The following is a 14,310-nucleotide window of genomic DNA, read 5'->3' on the forward strand; positions in this document are numbered from 1 at the left end:
GTGAGGTGGGCACTCACTTTTTGACTTAAAAGATGCAGTCTCTGCTGTTTGGTGGGTTCTTCTCTCTCCACCTGCGTGCTACCTGGTGGTTCAGCCATGCCTGCTGGGCACACGGTGCGGGCAAAGGGGAAGATCGCACAGTTGGACACCGTGGACCCAGAGACTGTGAACAAACATCTCCTTGAGAAACAAAATGCAAAGTAACTACAAGGGACTAAAAATAACTGTGTGCATGTTCAGTTGGGGCAAATTCTGGACAACAAAATACAAAAAGACCAAAAAAATCACAACTGCCACTTCTGAAGAGCTGGGAGCAAAAGCAGGGTACTATGCATACCCCGTGCACACATCACCACCACAGGGGTGGGCAAAACCCCCAAGCCACCCCCCTCTGACCCAAACCCTGGACCCACCCCCTACCCTCACCCCATATAAGGAACCAGCTCACCTGCCCCCACCCCCGGTCAGGAACAAGCATGGGAACCTGTTACTTGTTTTTGTTTCCTCCTGCGGCCCCAGGGGCCCCCAAAAAGCCTTGCCTGAATTTCTTAACTGGCCTCTTATCAATTTCTATCAATTGGGGAATGCCAAGAACCCTTGTTGGTATCAGGAAGAGCCTCTGTGTTTAGGGGCTCGGGAACCATGCACTTCTCGTCAACACCCCATCAAAGCCCCTCCCAGTGGAGCGTCTGTCCACACCCACAGCGGTCTGAGATGTACTGATTTTCTTAAAGCTTACTATTGAATATGCACCTTGGATTGTTTCTCTCTTTTCCACTCATTTCAGTAGGTAACAGTGAGACATCATCAGATACTTGGGGGAAAGCTAGCCTGAGTTTGTAAAAATCTAAGGGTCTAATTTGAGACACATCAGCCCCCTCTTTTGTAAAGATCATGCTGGGGTTAACTTCAGCTGATGTGAATTGAGAATGCAGCTCTGGTGCTTGCTTGCTGTGAGGCCTTGGTCAAATTAGCACACTCTTACGACCTGGGCATTCTCAACTGTCAATGGAAATCACCACAGTACCCACGGAGCGGCATTCCTGTGATCACTGAGCAAAATGTATTCAAGTGTGACATTCTTAAAACTTTGCTTAGCCCACTCAAAGGTATCAACACCTGCTATTTTGGGGAATAGTTCACGAGGATCTAAGTTTTTCAGGTAGAAGTTCTACATACATTGGTTTATTAACATGTTTGAATTTAGAAGGTACAGGAGCATACCAAACCGTGTTGACATTCTTGGGGGACTACGGCTTCTAGTCAAACTTTACAGTCTATCAACCTTTAAGTATCATGTGTATGTTATTTCATGGAAACCTCATCACCTGCCCTGTGATCTGCATAGTTTATCCAGTCTCTAGATGAGGAAGCTGGGACAGAGGGGGCTAAAGTACTGCTGTGACCATCAGAGTTTGGGTGAGAACTTTGTCTCCAGGATCCTTCACACTTTTATTAGTCAGGATTCTCCAGAGAAATAGAGCCAATAGGCTCCAATATATACCAATAGGATATATATATATATACACATATTTGTATATTATACCACATTTCATATCAATATATATTGTGTGAAGAGATTTATTATATGGAATTAGCTCCTGTGATTACGGAGGCTGAGAGGTCCCCACATCTTCCATGTGTAAGCTGGAGACCAGGAGAGCTGGTGTAGCTCTGAGGCCAGAGGGCAGATGATGTAGGGCCCCACCCAAGAACAGGAAAAGATGGCTGTCCCAGGTCGGCCATCAGGCGGGAGAGCAAACTTTCCATTCCTTCACCTTCTGTTCTGTTCAGGTCCTCAATGGATCAGACAAAGACCACCCACACTGGGGAGGACCATCTGCTCACTTAGTCCCTAAATTCAAATGCTCATCGCATCCAGAAACACCCTCCCAGACACACCCAGAATCATGCTAAGCCAATATCTGGGCCCCCATGATCCAGGCAAGTTGACCCATGGCATCCACCATCCCCCTTCTGTACCAACAACACAATGGAATGCTCCTGGAAACCACTTTATCCTGAAATGTCTTCCCATGAGGTTCAAAAGCAGCCTTCGGGACAACCAAATCCCATCATGATGGCCACGTCAGTAGGCACCAAGCACCATGAGAGTGAAAGACAAAATCACACAGACTCAGGAAACTCAAGCCCAAACACCCTCCTCCTCCTTCCTCTGCAATTCCACGCTGAACCCAGGATGACCGTGCTTGGATCCACGGACCCCAGGCCTGTGGAAAATTATGTGGCTTGTCTCTTGTCACCCTGACCCCCCTTCGTGCTTTCACCTTGATATATTCAACAAAACATAAGGAGCTGATCGCACAGCAGAAAGCAGTTGGGTGGCAGGAAGAGTTCACTCATGTGAAGTAGATTAACTCCCATGAAGCATCACTCTTTAATTTGCCCCACTGTAAAATGTCATTGACTACATGGGTCTTTTTAATGTCAGAAACTTCTGACCTAACTATTAGCAGCCTTCCCACCTGATAAAATGCACACCCGCCACTCAGCTTTCCCAATGTCGCTCGGCTGTTCTGGGGTCTCCTTCTCCCATGACAGATAAGTGAATTCTATATCATTTTAGTGAATATTAGTTGCTATATCATCCAAATCTTTTATCCAAGTAAATGACGGCACCTTCTAGACTTAACGGTTTTTCCCTTAAAAAAATCCCCTGATAATATCAACGTACCTAGGTTTTCATTATAGCTATTTTTGGAGCTACATGTGGCTTGTGAGATTGAAGTAGAATTTTCAAAGCTAACATTTTCTTTTCTTTACTTTGCCAAAAGTATGTGTCTTTCAGTAGCGGAATATAATCCATGAGACAAGTTGAATCGGGGGCTCTTCGTAGTACAAACTCTAGAGTATTCTCTGTCCTGAATTCACTTATTTTACTTCGAAAGATCCTCAAGCAACATTGTGGTTTGGATTGCATAGGGTTAGAGTTATAAGCTGTTGAGAATTGTGCAGGTTTGCGGACGTGGGTATACACAGGCGTTTTGGTAAGTGTGTTCCTTTTTCTTCCTCTGAATCTTTTTAAAGAATCCTAATGCTCCCTTTTCTCAAACTATTTCCACACTCTTTACTAGTGACCTTTTGTCCAAAATCCCAATGTCCTCTTCTGTGAGAGGCAGAAGAATAGACTCCACCTCAAATCCTGGCTTCCCCACCTTACACAAGGCTCTCAATCCAGCTTCCATGCCCAGGTCACCCTGAGCCATGAAGCTGCAGGTCTGCTTTCCAGCCCAAGGCTCATGGGAACTGTGCAACCTGCCAAAAAGCAAACCCTCCACACAGGGAGACAAGCTGCCTGTCATCTGGTTATTATGACCTCTGTGTGTCTGGAAATTTCCATGCTGGTTCTCAAGGCCAGGCCTTTGCTCCACAGGTGTCTATATGCAAAATGGACCCTTATCCCCATACACTCAGGGAGCACAAATTATCCCGTGAGGGTGGGAAGGATTGGAGCAGCTTCTCCAGGGCAGATGTACGTATCTGGGGCTCCCTTTCAGGACCGGTAGCCCCACACTGGGGGCACAGAAGACAGACAAATTGACAGTATAGTGTATCTACTGCTTAGGAAGTTACCTTCCAATGATGTAAAAGGGTAGATGATACATAGATGTAAAATATGTGAAGAATGTGGACCAGTGTTCATCCCCTTAGAAGTTCATTGATTCACAGAACTCATGATGCTGGATGCATTAATTATGAAGGCCCTTGCATTTATCCTGTACTTTAAAATATTGCCTATGTAATGCACATTTCTATAAGGCTGATTTTGAATGACACTTTCAGAGTGGTTTTATTAAACAGCAAACTGTATTTGAAGAAGAAGTAATTTGTAAAATGAACACAAAACTATAAGTAAAATTGATTTCATCCCATTTGAAACAAGTGGTGCTGATTTTAAGATATAGTATACAACAAAACTTGTATAAGATGTGCACATCTATTTGAGACAAAGTTTATATGCTGACAAAATATTTTCTATATGATGGGGAAAATGGAAATCCCGTCTCCCCACAAATGGATACATCATCCATGAACCTGACCACCACCCAGCGAAGTTCGAGCCTCAGATGAGGAACCACCACCTCACTCACCCTGACTGCTGAGGACCCACAGCCAACACCCAGCCTGGTGAAAGGGCTCACATTTTAACTGCTGTTGCATAACTAATCCACAGGCCTATATTCATACTCGTCTTGGTTCTAGAAAAACCTCTGATACCTTAGAAAGTTCGTTGGTATACCATCCACTCTCTGTTGCTCAGAGCAAGGTGTAACTGAGTTTCCGTAACTGAAGAGCCCGCCCAAAGAGAGGACTTTTGACTCACAGGAGTCCAAATCCTCTGGCATAAACTCTGAGCAGTGTCAAGTTCCTCGAACAATCCCCACATCACCTGGGCTCTGTCCTGGGTTCTTGCTACAATCCCGTGTTAGAACCCCTGGTCCAGCACTAGACGGACAGGTCCACCTCATCTGGGGTATGAAAAAACAGATCCTTTGACACCTTCTGGGGAGAGTCTCTCTGGGGAGAGACTGCCAGCTGCCCTGCTTCCCTTTTCATTCTCACTGCTCTCCAGCGGTTAACCTGCTTTCCTGTGGTTAATGCGTTCTCCAGTGGTTAACCTGCCCTCCATCTAACTGTCTTTGCACTTGACTTTACATTCAGACATCGAATTTTCTGAGTTGCTCCAGATACACAATCTTCTGCTATTTCTATGAAGAATATTCTTTCTGCAGAAAGAGCACCCTTTTCAGGTTCTGGCAAACTACAGAGCGACCCCAGGTCCAAAGTGTGACAACCAACATCAAGTGAGAGCATCTCAAACGAGGGCCTCATGGTCTGTGCACATTTTTCCACATACAAAACAGATTCCATCAGGGCACAGAATTCAGGAGATATATAAGAACACAAGTGAAGGCATTATGAAAATGATGACTAATGTACATTAAAAAGACTTGAATGAGGACCAGAATTGCATGATTATGTAGGTATTCAGTTATTCGACAGGTATCCAATTACTTGTATGTCAGGATCCAATGTGAGAGTCTTCTTTTTCTTGGCATAGTTCACATAGGGTACCTGTGTTGGGCTCCCCTTCTGGTCCTAGCACAATTGGAAATGGTTTTGATCACAGATGGTCTTCTGCTGGAGACCACAAGGCAGAGGCGGGAAGACTACACCAAGCAACGTTAAGGGCACATCCACACAGGCTAGCTATTACGAGGGTCCAATAAGGTTACCTGTCTCGGGACCCCAAAAGCATTGTGCATGAACCATAGCAGGTACAGTGATGGTGACATACGACCATGAGTGACTGGCCAAGGAAATTGTAGATTATGTTGTGTTTGCTCTTTTTAAGGAAACATAAATGTATCTAATAAATGTGGGACGAATTTCATCCAATGGACTCATTTTTGTTCACGCTTTGATGTCTAGGTAAAGGTAGGAGGATTGATCTAGAGAATGCAATACACATGGAGCTCCCCTTTCCCTGACTGGGTGAGTCAGGTGTTACCACAGTAAAGCAAAGCCAGGCAAGTCTCCCTCAGCATGGGAGAGACTGGTATATAAAAGAGCTTGTCAGGTTGAGTCACTAACAGTAGACCGAGTGAGCACCCAGTGGTCACTCAGAAAAAAAGCTGGACAAGCCAGAGGAGGGAATGGGGTCTTGTCCCCATGTGGGGAGTGTAAAAATGAAGCCTTGAGGGAGCCTTCAAGATTGCGGACGAGTAAGACGTGGAGATCACCTTCCTCCCCACAAATATATCAAAACAACATCTACATGTAGAACAACTCCTACAGGACACCTACTGAACGCTGGCAGAATTTGCAAAAGGTTACTTGAGGAGAGGGGATTCAGAGCACCACCTAAACAAGCTCCAGAGATGGGCGTGAGCTGCGGCTATCAGCGTGGACCCCACAGATGGGCATGAAAAGCTAAGGCTGCTGCTGCCACCAACAAGAAGCCCATGTACAAGCACAGGTCACTATCCACATCTCCCCTCCCAGGAGCCCATGCAGCCCACCACTGCCAGGGTCCCATGATCTAGCAACAACTTCCCTGGGAGAGCGCACGGCGGGCCTCAGGCTGCTGCAACGTCACACCAGTCTCTGCCGCTTCCAGCTCGCCCTGCATTCCATACCCCTCCCTCCCCCAGGTCTGAGTTAGCCAGAGCCCCCTAATCAGCTGCTCCTTTAACCCCATCCTGTCTGGGTGCGGAACAGATGCACTCAGGTGACCTACAGGCAGAGGAGGGCCAAATCCAAAGCTGAACCCCAGGAGCTGTGTGAACAAAGAAGGGAAAGAGGAATTTCTCCCAGCAGCCTCAGGAGCAGCGGATTAAATCTTCACAGTCAACTTGATGTACCCTGCATCTGTGGAATACCTGAAGAGACAACAAATCACCCTAAATTGAGGAGGTGGATTTGGGGAGCAACTGTAGACTTGGGGTTTGCTTTCTGCATCTAATTTGTTCCTGGTTTTATATTTATCTTAGTTTAGTATGTAGAGCTTGTTATCATTGGTAGATTTCTTTATTGATTTGGTTGCCTCTCCTTTTTAAATTTATATATATATATATATATATATATATATATATATATTTCCTTTTTCTCTTTTTGTGAGTGTGTATGTGTATGCTTCTTTGTGTGACTTTGTCTGTATAAGTTTGCTTTTGCCATTTTTTCCAGGGTTCTGACTGTCTGTTTTTTGTTTGTTTCTTGGGGATTTTTTTAATACAGTTTTTAACACTTGTCATCATGGAGGATTTGTTTTTTGGTTTGCTTGCTCTCTTCTTTCTTTCTCTCTTTCTTATTTTTTATTACTTTTTATTTTTAATAATTCTTTCTATCCTAATAACTTTATTAACTTTAACTTTCTTTTCTTTTCTTTCTTTCTTTCTTTCTTTCTTTCTTTCTTTCTTTCTTTCTTTCTTTCTTTCTTTCTCTCTTCTTTCTTTCTTACTTACTTTCTTTCTTCCTTTTTACCTTTTTCTCCCTTTTCTTCTGAGCCGTGTGGCTGAGAGGGTCTTAGTGCTCTGGCCAGGTGTCAGGCCTGAGCCTCTGTGGTGGGAGAGCTGATTTCATGACATTCATCCACCAGAGACCTCCTGGCCCCACATAATATCAAATAGTAAAAAGGTCTCACAAAGATGTCCATCTCATGCTAAGGCCCAGCTCCACTCAACGATCACCAAGCTACAGTGCTGGACACCCTATGCCAAACAACTGGCAAGACAGGAACACAAGCCCACCCATTAGCAGAAAGGCTGCCTGAAATCATAAGTCCACAGACACACCAAAACACACCACCAGACGTGGATCTGCCCACCAGAAACACAAGATCCAGCCTCATCCACCAGAACACAGGCACTAGTCCCCACCACCAGGAAGCCTACAAACCCACTGAACCAACTTTAGCCACTGGGAGCAGACACCAAAAACAGTGGGAACTACGAACCTGCAGCCTGTGAAAAGGAGACCCCAAACACAGTAAGTTAAGCAAAATGACAAGACAGAGAAACACACAGCAGATGAAGGAGCAAGGTAAAAACCCACAAGACCAAACAAATGAAGAAGAAATAGGCAGTCTACCTGAAAAAGAATTCAGAGTAATGATAGTTAACATGATCCAAAATCTTGAAAATAGAATGGAGAAAATACAAGAAACGTTTAACAAAGACCTAGAAGAACTAAAGAGCAACCAAACAATGATTAAGAACACAATAAATGAAATTAAAAGTTCTTGACAAGGAATCAATAGCAGAATAACTGAGGCAGAAGAACGGATAAGTGACCAGGAAGATAAAATGGGGGAAATAAATACTGCAGAGCAGAATAAAGGAAAAAGAATGAAAATAATTGACAACAATCTCAGAGACTTCTGAGACAACATTAAATACACCAACGTTCTAATTATAAGGGTCCCAGAAGAAGGAGAGAATAAAAAGAGACTGAGAAAATATTTGAGGAGATTATAGTTGAACACTTCCCTAATATGGGTAAGGAAATAGTCAATCAAGTCCAGTAAGTGCAGAGAGTCTCATACAGGATAAATCCAAGGAGAAACATGCCAAGACACATATTAATCAAACTATCAAAAATTAAATACAAAGAAAAAATATTAAAAGCAACAAGGGAAAAGCAACAAATTACATACAAGGAAATCCCCATAAGCTTAACAGCTGATCTTTCAGCGGAAACTCTGCAAGCCAGAAGGGCATAGCAGGACACATTTAAAGTCATGAAAGGGAAAAACCTACAACCAAGATTACTGTATTCAGCAAGGATATCATTCAGATTTGATGGAGAAATTAAAACCTTTACAGATAAACAAATGTTAAGAGAATTCAGCACCACCAAACCAGCTCTACAACAAGTACTAAAGGAACTTTTATAGGCAGGAAACACAAGAGAAGGAAAAGACTGACAATAACAAACCCACAACAATTAAGAAAATGGTAATAGGAATATACATATCGATAACTACTTTAAATGTAAATGGATTAAATGCTCCAATCAAAAGACGTAGACTGACTGAATGGATACAAAAACAAGACCCATATATATGCTGTCTACAAGAGACCCACTTCAGACCTAGGGACACATACAGACTGAAAGTGAGGGGATGGAAAAAGATATTCCAGGAAAATGGAAATCAAAAGAAAGCTAGAGTAGCAATTCTCCTATCAGACAAAATAGACTTTGAAGTAAAGACTATTACAAGAGACAAAGAAGGACACTACATAATGATCAAGGGATCAATCCCAGAAGGAGATATAACAACAGTAAATATTTATGCACCCTACATAGGTGCACCTCAATACATAAGGCAAATACTAACAGCCATAAGTGGGGAAATTGACAGTAACACAATCATAGTAGGGGACTTTAACCCTGCACTTTTACCAATGGACAGATCATCCAAAATGAAAATAAATAAGGAAACACAAGCTTTAAATGATACCTTAATCAAGATGGACTTAATTGATATTTATAGGACATTCCATCCCAAAAGAACAGAATACACTTTCTTCTCAAGTGCTCATGGAACATTCTCCAGGATAGATCATATCTTGGGTCACAAATCAAGCCTTTGTGAATTTAAGAAAATTGAAATTTTACCAAGTATCTTTTCTGACCACAATGCTATGAGACTAGATATCAATTACAGGAGAAAATCTGTAAAAAATACAAACACATGGAAGCAAAACAATATACTACTAAATGACCAAGAGATCACTGAATAAATCAAACAGGAAGTCAAAAAATACCTAGAAACAAATGACAATGAAAAATGACAACCCAAAACCTATGGGATGCATCAAAAGCAGTTCTAAGAGGGAAGTTTATAGCAATACAATCCTACCTCAAGAAACAAGAAACATCTCAAATAAACAACCTAACCTTACATCTAAAGCAATTACAGAGAGAAGAACAAGAAAACCCCAAAGTTAACAGATGGAAGAAATCATAAAGATCAGATCAGAAATAAATGAAAAAGAAATGAAGGAAACAGTAGCAAAAACCAATACAACTAAAAGCTTGTTCTTTGAGAAGATAAACAAAATTGATAAACCATAAGCCAGACTCATCAAGAAAAAAGGGAGAAGACTCAAATCAGTATAATTAGAAATGAATAAGGAGAAGGAACAACTCACACTGCAGAAATGCAAAGGATCATGAGAGATTACTACAAACATCTATATGCCAATAAAATTGACAACCTGAAAGAAATGGACAAATTTTTAGAAAAGCACAACCTTCCGAGTCTGAACCAGGAAGAAATCGATAATATAAGTAGACCAATCATAAACACTGAAATTGAAACTGTGATTAAAAATCTTCCAACAGACAAAAACCCAGGACCAGATGGCTTCACAGGAAAATTTTATCAAATATTTAGAGAAGAGCTAACACCTATCCTTCTCAAAATCTTCCAAAATATAGCAGATTGAGGAACACTCCCAAACTAATTCTATGAGGCTACCATCACCCTGATACCAAAACCAGACAAAGATGTCAAACAAAAAAGAAAAATACAGGTCAATATCACTGATGAACCTAGATGCAAAAATCCTCAACAAAATACTAACAAAAAGAATCCAACAGCACATTAAAAAGATCATACATTATGATTAAGTGGTGTTTATCCCAGGAATGCAAGGATTCTTCAATATATGCAAATCAATCAATGTGATACATTATATTAACAAACTGAAGGAGAAAAACCATATGATCATCTGAATCGATGCAGAAAAAAGTTTTCAACAAAATTCAACACCCATTTATGATAAAAACCCTCCAGAAAGTAGGCAGAGAGGGAACTTACCCAAACATAATAAAGGCCATATATGACAAATCCACAGTCAACATTGTTCTCAGTGGTGAAAAACTGAAACCATTTCCACTAAGATCAGGAATAAGACAAGGTTGCCCACTCGTGCCACTATTATTCAGCATAGTTTTGGAAGTTTTAGCCACAGCAATCAGAGAAGAAAAAGAAATAAAATAATCGAAATCGGAAAAGAAGAAGTAAAGCTGTCACTGTTTGCAGATGCCATGATACTATACATAGAGGATCCTAAAGATGCTACCAGAAAACTACTAGAGCTAATCAATGAATTTGGTAAAGGAGCAGGATACAAAATTAATGCACAGAAATCTCTTGCATTCCTATACACTAATGATGAAAAATCTGAAATTAAGGAAAAACTCCCATTTACCACTGCAATAAAATACCTAGGAATAAACGTACATAAGGAGACAAAAGACCTGTTTTCAGAAACCTATAAGACACTGATGAAAGAAAATAAGATGATACAAATAGATGAAGAGTTATACCATGTTCATGGATTGGAAAATGACTATACTACCCAAAGAAATCTAAAGATTCAATGCAATCCCTATCAAACTACCAATGGTATTTTTCACAGAACTAGAACAAACAATTTCACAATTTGTATGAAAACACAAAAGACCCTGAATAACTAAAGCAATTTTGAGAAAGAAAAAGAGAGCTGGAGGAATCAGACTCCCGGACTTCAGACTATACTACAAAGCTACAGTAATCAAGACCATATGGTCCTGGCACAGAAAAATAAATATAGATCAATGGAACAGGATAGAAAGCCCAGAGATAAATCCACACACGTATGGTCACCTTATCTCTGATGAAGCAGGAAAGCATATATAATGGAGAAAAGACAGCCTCTTCAATAAATGGTGCTGGGAAAACTGGACAGCTACATGTAAAGGAATGAAACACAAAACTCCTTAACACCATACCCCAAAATAAACTCAAAATGGATTAAAGACTTAAATGTAAGGCCAGACACTATAAAATTCTTAGAGGAAAACATAGGCAGAACACTCTATGATATAAATCACAGCAAGATCCTTTTTGACCCACCTCTTAGAGAAATGGAAACAAAAAAAAAATGAACAAATGGGAACTAATGAAACCTAAAAGCTTTTGCACAGCAAAAGAAACCATAAGCTAGATGAAAAGACAACCCTCAGAATGGGAGAAAATATTTGTAAATGAAGCAACTGACAATGGATTAATCTCCAAAATGTACAAGCAGCTCATGCAGCTCAATATCAAATAAACAAATACATCTACATCTTTATTCCTGTCCTACCCCTAGGTTCTTCAGAAACAATTTTTCTTTTTAGATTCCATATCTATGTGTTACCATACAGTATTTGTTTTCCTCTTTCTGACTTATTTCACTCTGTATGACAGACTCTAGGTCCATCCACCTCACTACCAATAACTCAATTTCATTTCTTTTTATGGATGAGTAATATTGCATTGAATATATGTGCCACATCTTTATCCATTCATCTGTTGATGGATGCTTAGCAGATGTAGAGAATGGACTTGAGGACACAGGGAGGGGGAACAGTAAGCTGGGAGGAAGTGAGAGAGTGGCATGGGCTTATATACACAACCAAATGCAAAATAGATAGCTGGTGGGAAGCAGCTGCATAGCACAAGGAGATCAGCTCAGTGCTTTGTGACCACCTAGAGGGCTGGGATAGGGAGGCTGGGAGGGAGATGCAAGAGGGAGGGTATAAGGGGATATATGTATATGTATAGCTGATTCACTTTGTTATACAGCAGAAACTAACACACCTTTGTAAAGCAATTATACTCCAATAAAGATGTTAAAAAAAATAAAACAAAAAATATAAATAAATAAATAAAAATTCACTGAGGTAAAGGTTAAAATCTTGTATTCAGTTTGAAAGTCAATTAAAATTGCTTAAAAGTTAAAAGACAAACAAACAAATAACCCAACACAAAAATGGGCAGAAGACCTAAATAGACATTTCTCCAAAGAAGATATACAGATTGCCAACAAACAACATGAAAGGATGTTCAACATCACTAATCATTAGAGAAATGCAAATCAAAACTACAATGAGGGATCACCCCACACTGCTCAGAATGGCCATCATCAAAAAATCTACAAACAATAAATGCTGGAGAGGGTGTGGAGAAAAGGGAACCCTCCTGCACTGTTGGTGGGAATGTAAATTGATACAGCCACTATGGAGAACAGTATGGAGGGTCCTTAAAAAACAAAAAATAGAACTACCATACAACCCAGCAATCCCACTACTGGGCATATACCCTGAGAAAACCATAATTCAAAAGAGTCATGTACCACAATGTTCATTGCAGCTCTATTTACAATAGCCAGGACATGGAAGCAACCTAAGTGTCCATTGACAGATGAATGGATAAAGAAGATGTGGCACATATATAAAATGGAATATTACTCAGCCACAAAAAGAAACAAAACTGAGCTATTTGTAGTGAGGTGGATGGACCTGGAGACTGTCATACAGAGTGAAGTAAGTCAGAAAGAGAAAAACAAATAACATATGCTAACACATATATATGGAATCTAAAAAAGAAAAAGGTTCTGAAGAACCTAGGGGCAGGACAGGAATAAAGACGCAGATGTAGAGAATGGACTTGAGGACTCTGGGAGGGGGAAGGTTAAGCTGGGATGAAGTGAGAGAGTGGCATGGACATATATACACTACCAAACGTAAAATAGATAGCTAGTGGGAAGCAGCCGCATAGCACAGGGAGATCAGCTCGGTCCTTTGTGACCACCTAGGGGGGTGGGATAGGGAGGGTGGGAGGGAGACTTAAGAGGGAAGAGATATGGGGATGTATGTATTTGTATAGCTGATTCATTTTGTTATACAGCAGAAACTAACACACCAGTATAAAGCCATTATACTCCAATAAAGATGTTAAAAAAAATGGAGTCTCGAATAAACTGGATGAGAAGTACTTTCCTTTTGATTGTTGTCTCCTGCTTTTTAATGTTCTCAGCAAATGGCTGTATCTTTCAGATTCTCTCAAGGATTTTTAGATAAAAAGAGAGGTCTTATCTTTGCATGTGTATAAGCAGAGAAAAACTCCAGAGACCAAAACCTACAGGCAATTCAAATAAACTAAATCCGATCAAGGTAATATCAATGCCAGAATTAGAAGAAAACCCAGAGAGAATATCAATAACAACATTAAAACAGCAGGTTTCAACTGGAATCAATAGGCAGAATAAACAGAAAAAATTAAGTCACAAAGTGTTAGTAGATAAAAGCTCCCCACTCATTAAAATTCTGTTTGTTTTGTCTTTTTATCAGTGTACCTATATATCTATGCAAGTATATCAAAGTTTGTAATGTAAAAGAATGATGAAATAATCTAATTAATTTCTGGTGTCATTTCACATATTTCTTTCAAGTTAGAACTGCAATATTAATAGTGGTTTGCAGTTTAATAAAATATCTTTATGTCCTATTAACTCCTATATCAGGTTGTATAAAAGCCACTTTCTATCAAATAGCTAAACTTCAAAAGAGTTTTGCTTTGATCAGAAAAAAAAAAAAATCAGGTTCATTCTATTTATACTGAATAACCTCACTCAGTTGCTCAGTTTTGTAGAAAGACAGTTGTCTGGAGCTGCCATTCGCTCAGGAAAATATTCCAACGTGCAAAAAATAGTATCAGAAAGGCAGAATATATTGAGGTAGCCAGGGAACATGGGAATCTCGCTTTTTACCTCCGTGGGCAAAGGGAAACCTGGCTCTGGCCAACACTGTGGGGACTGTTGTTAGAGGCAGCAGCACAGGGGTCCCCCCGGTGGAGGTGGGTGGCTCGCACCCACCCAGAGCATCAGCAGGTCCTGGCCAGGGCAGTGCAATTTCAGGAATGCATTTCCAACTACTAGGGTCTCCTTCCACTGACTAAGACCTGTGAGATAA

Source organism: Kogia breviceps, chromosome 4, assembly GCF_026419965.1.
Source record: "Kogia breviceps isolate mKogBre1 chromosome 4, mKogBre1 haplotype 1, whole genome shotgun sequence".
Taxonomy (NCBI): Eukaryota; Metazoa; Chordata; class Mammalia; order Artiodactyla; family Physeteridae; genus Kogia; species Kogia breviceps.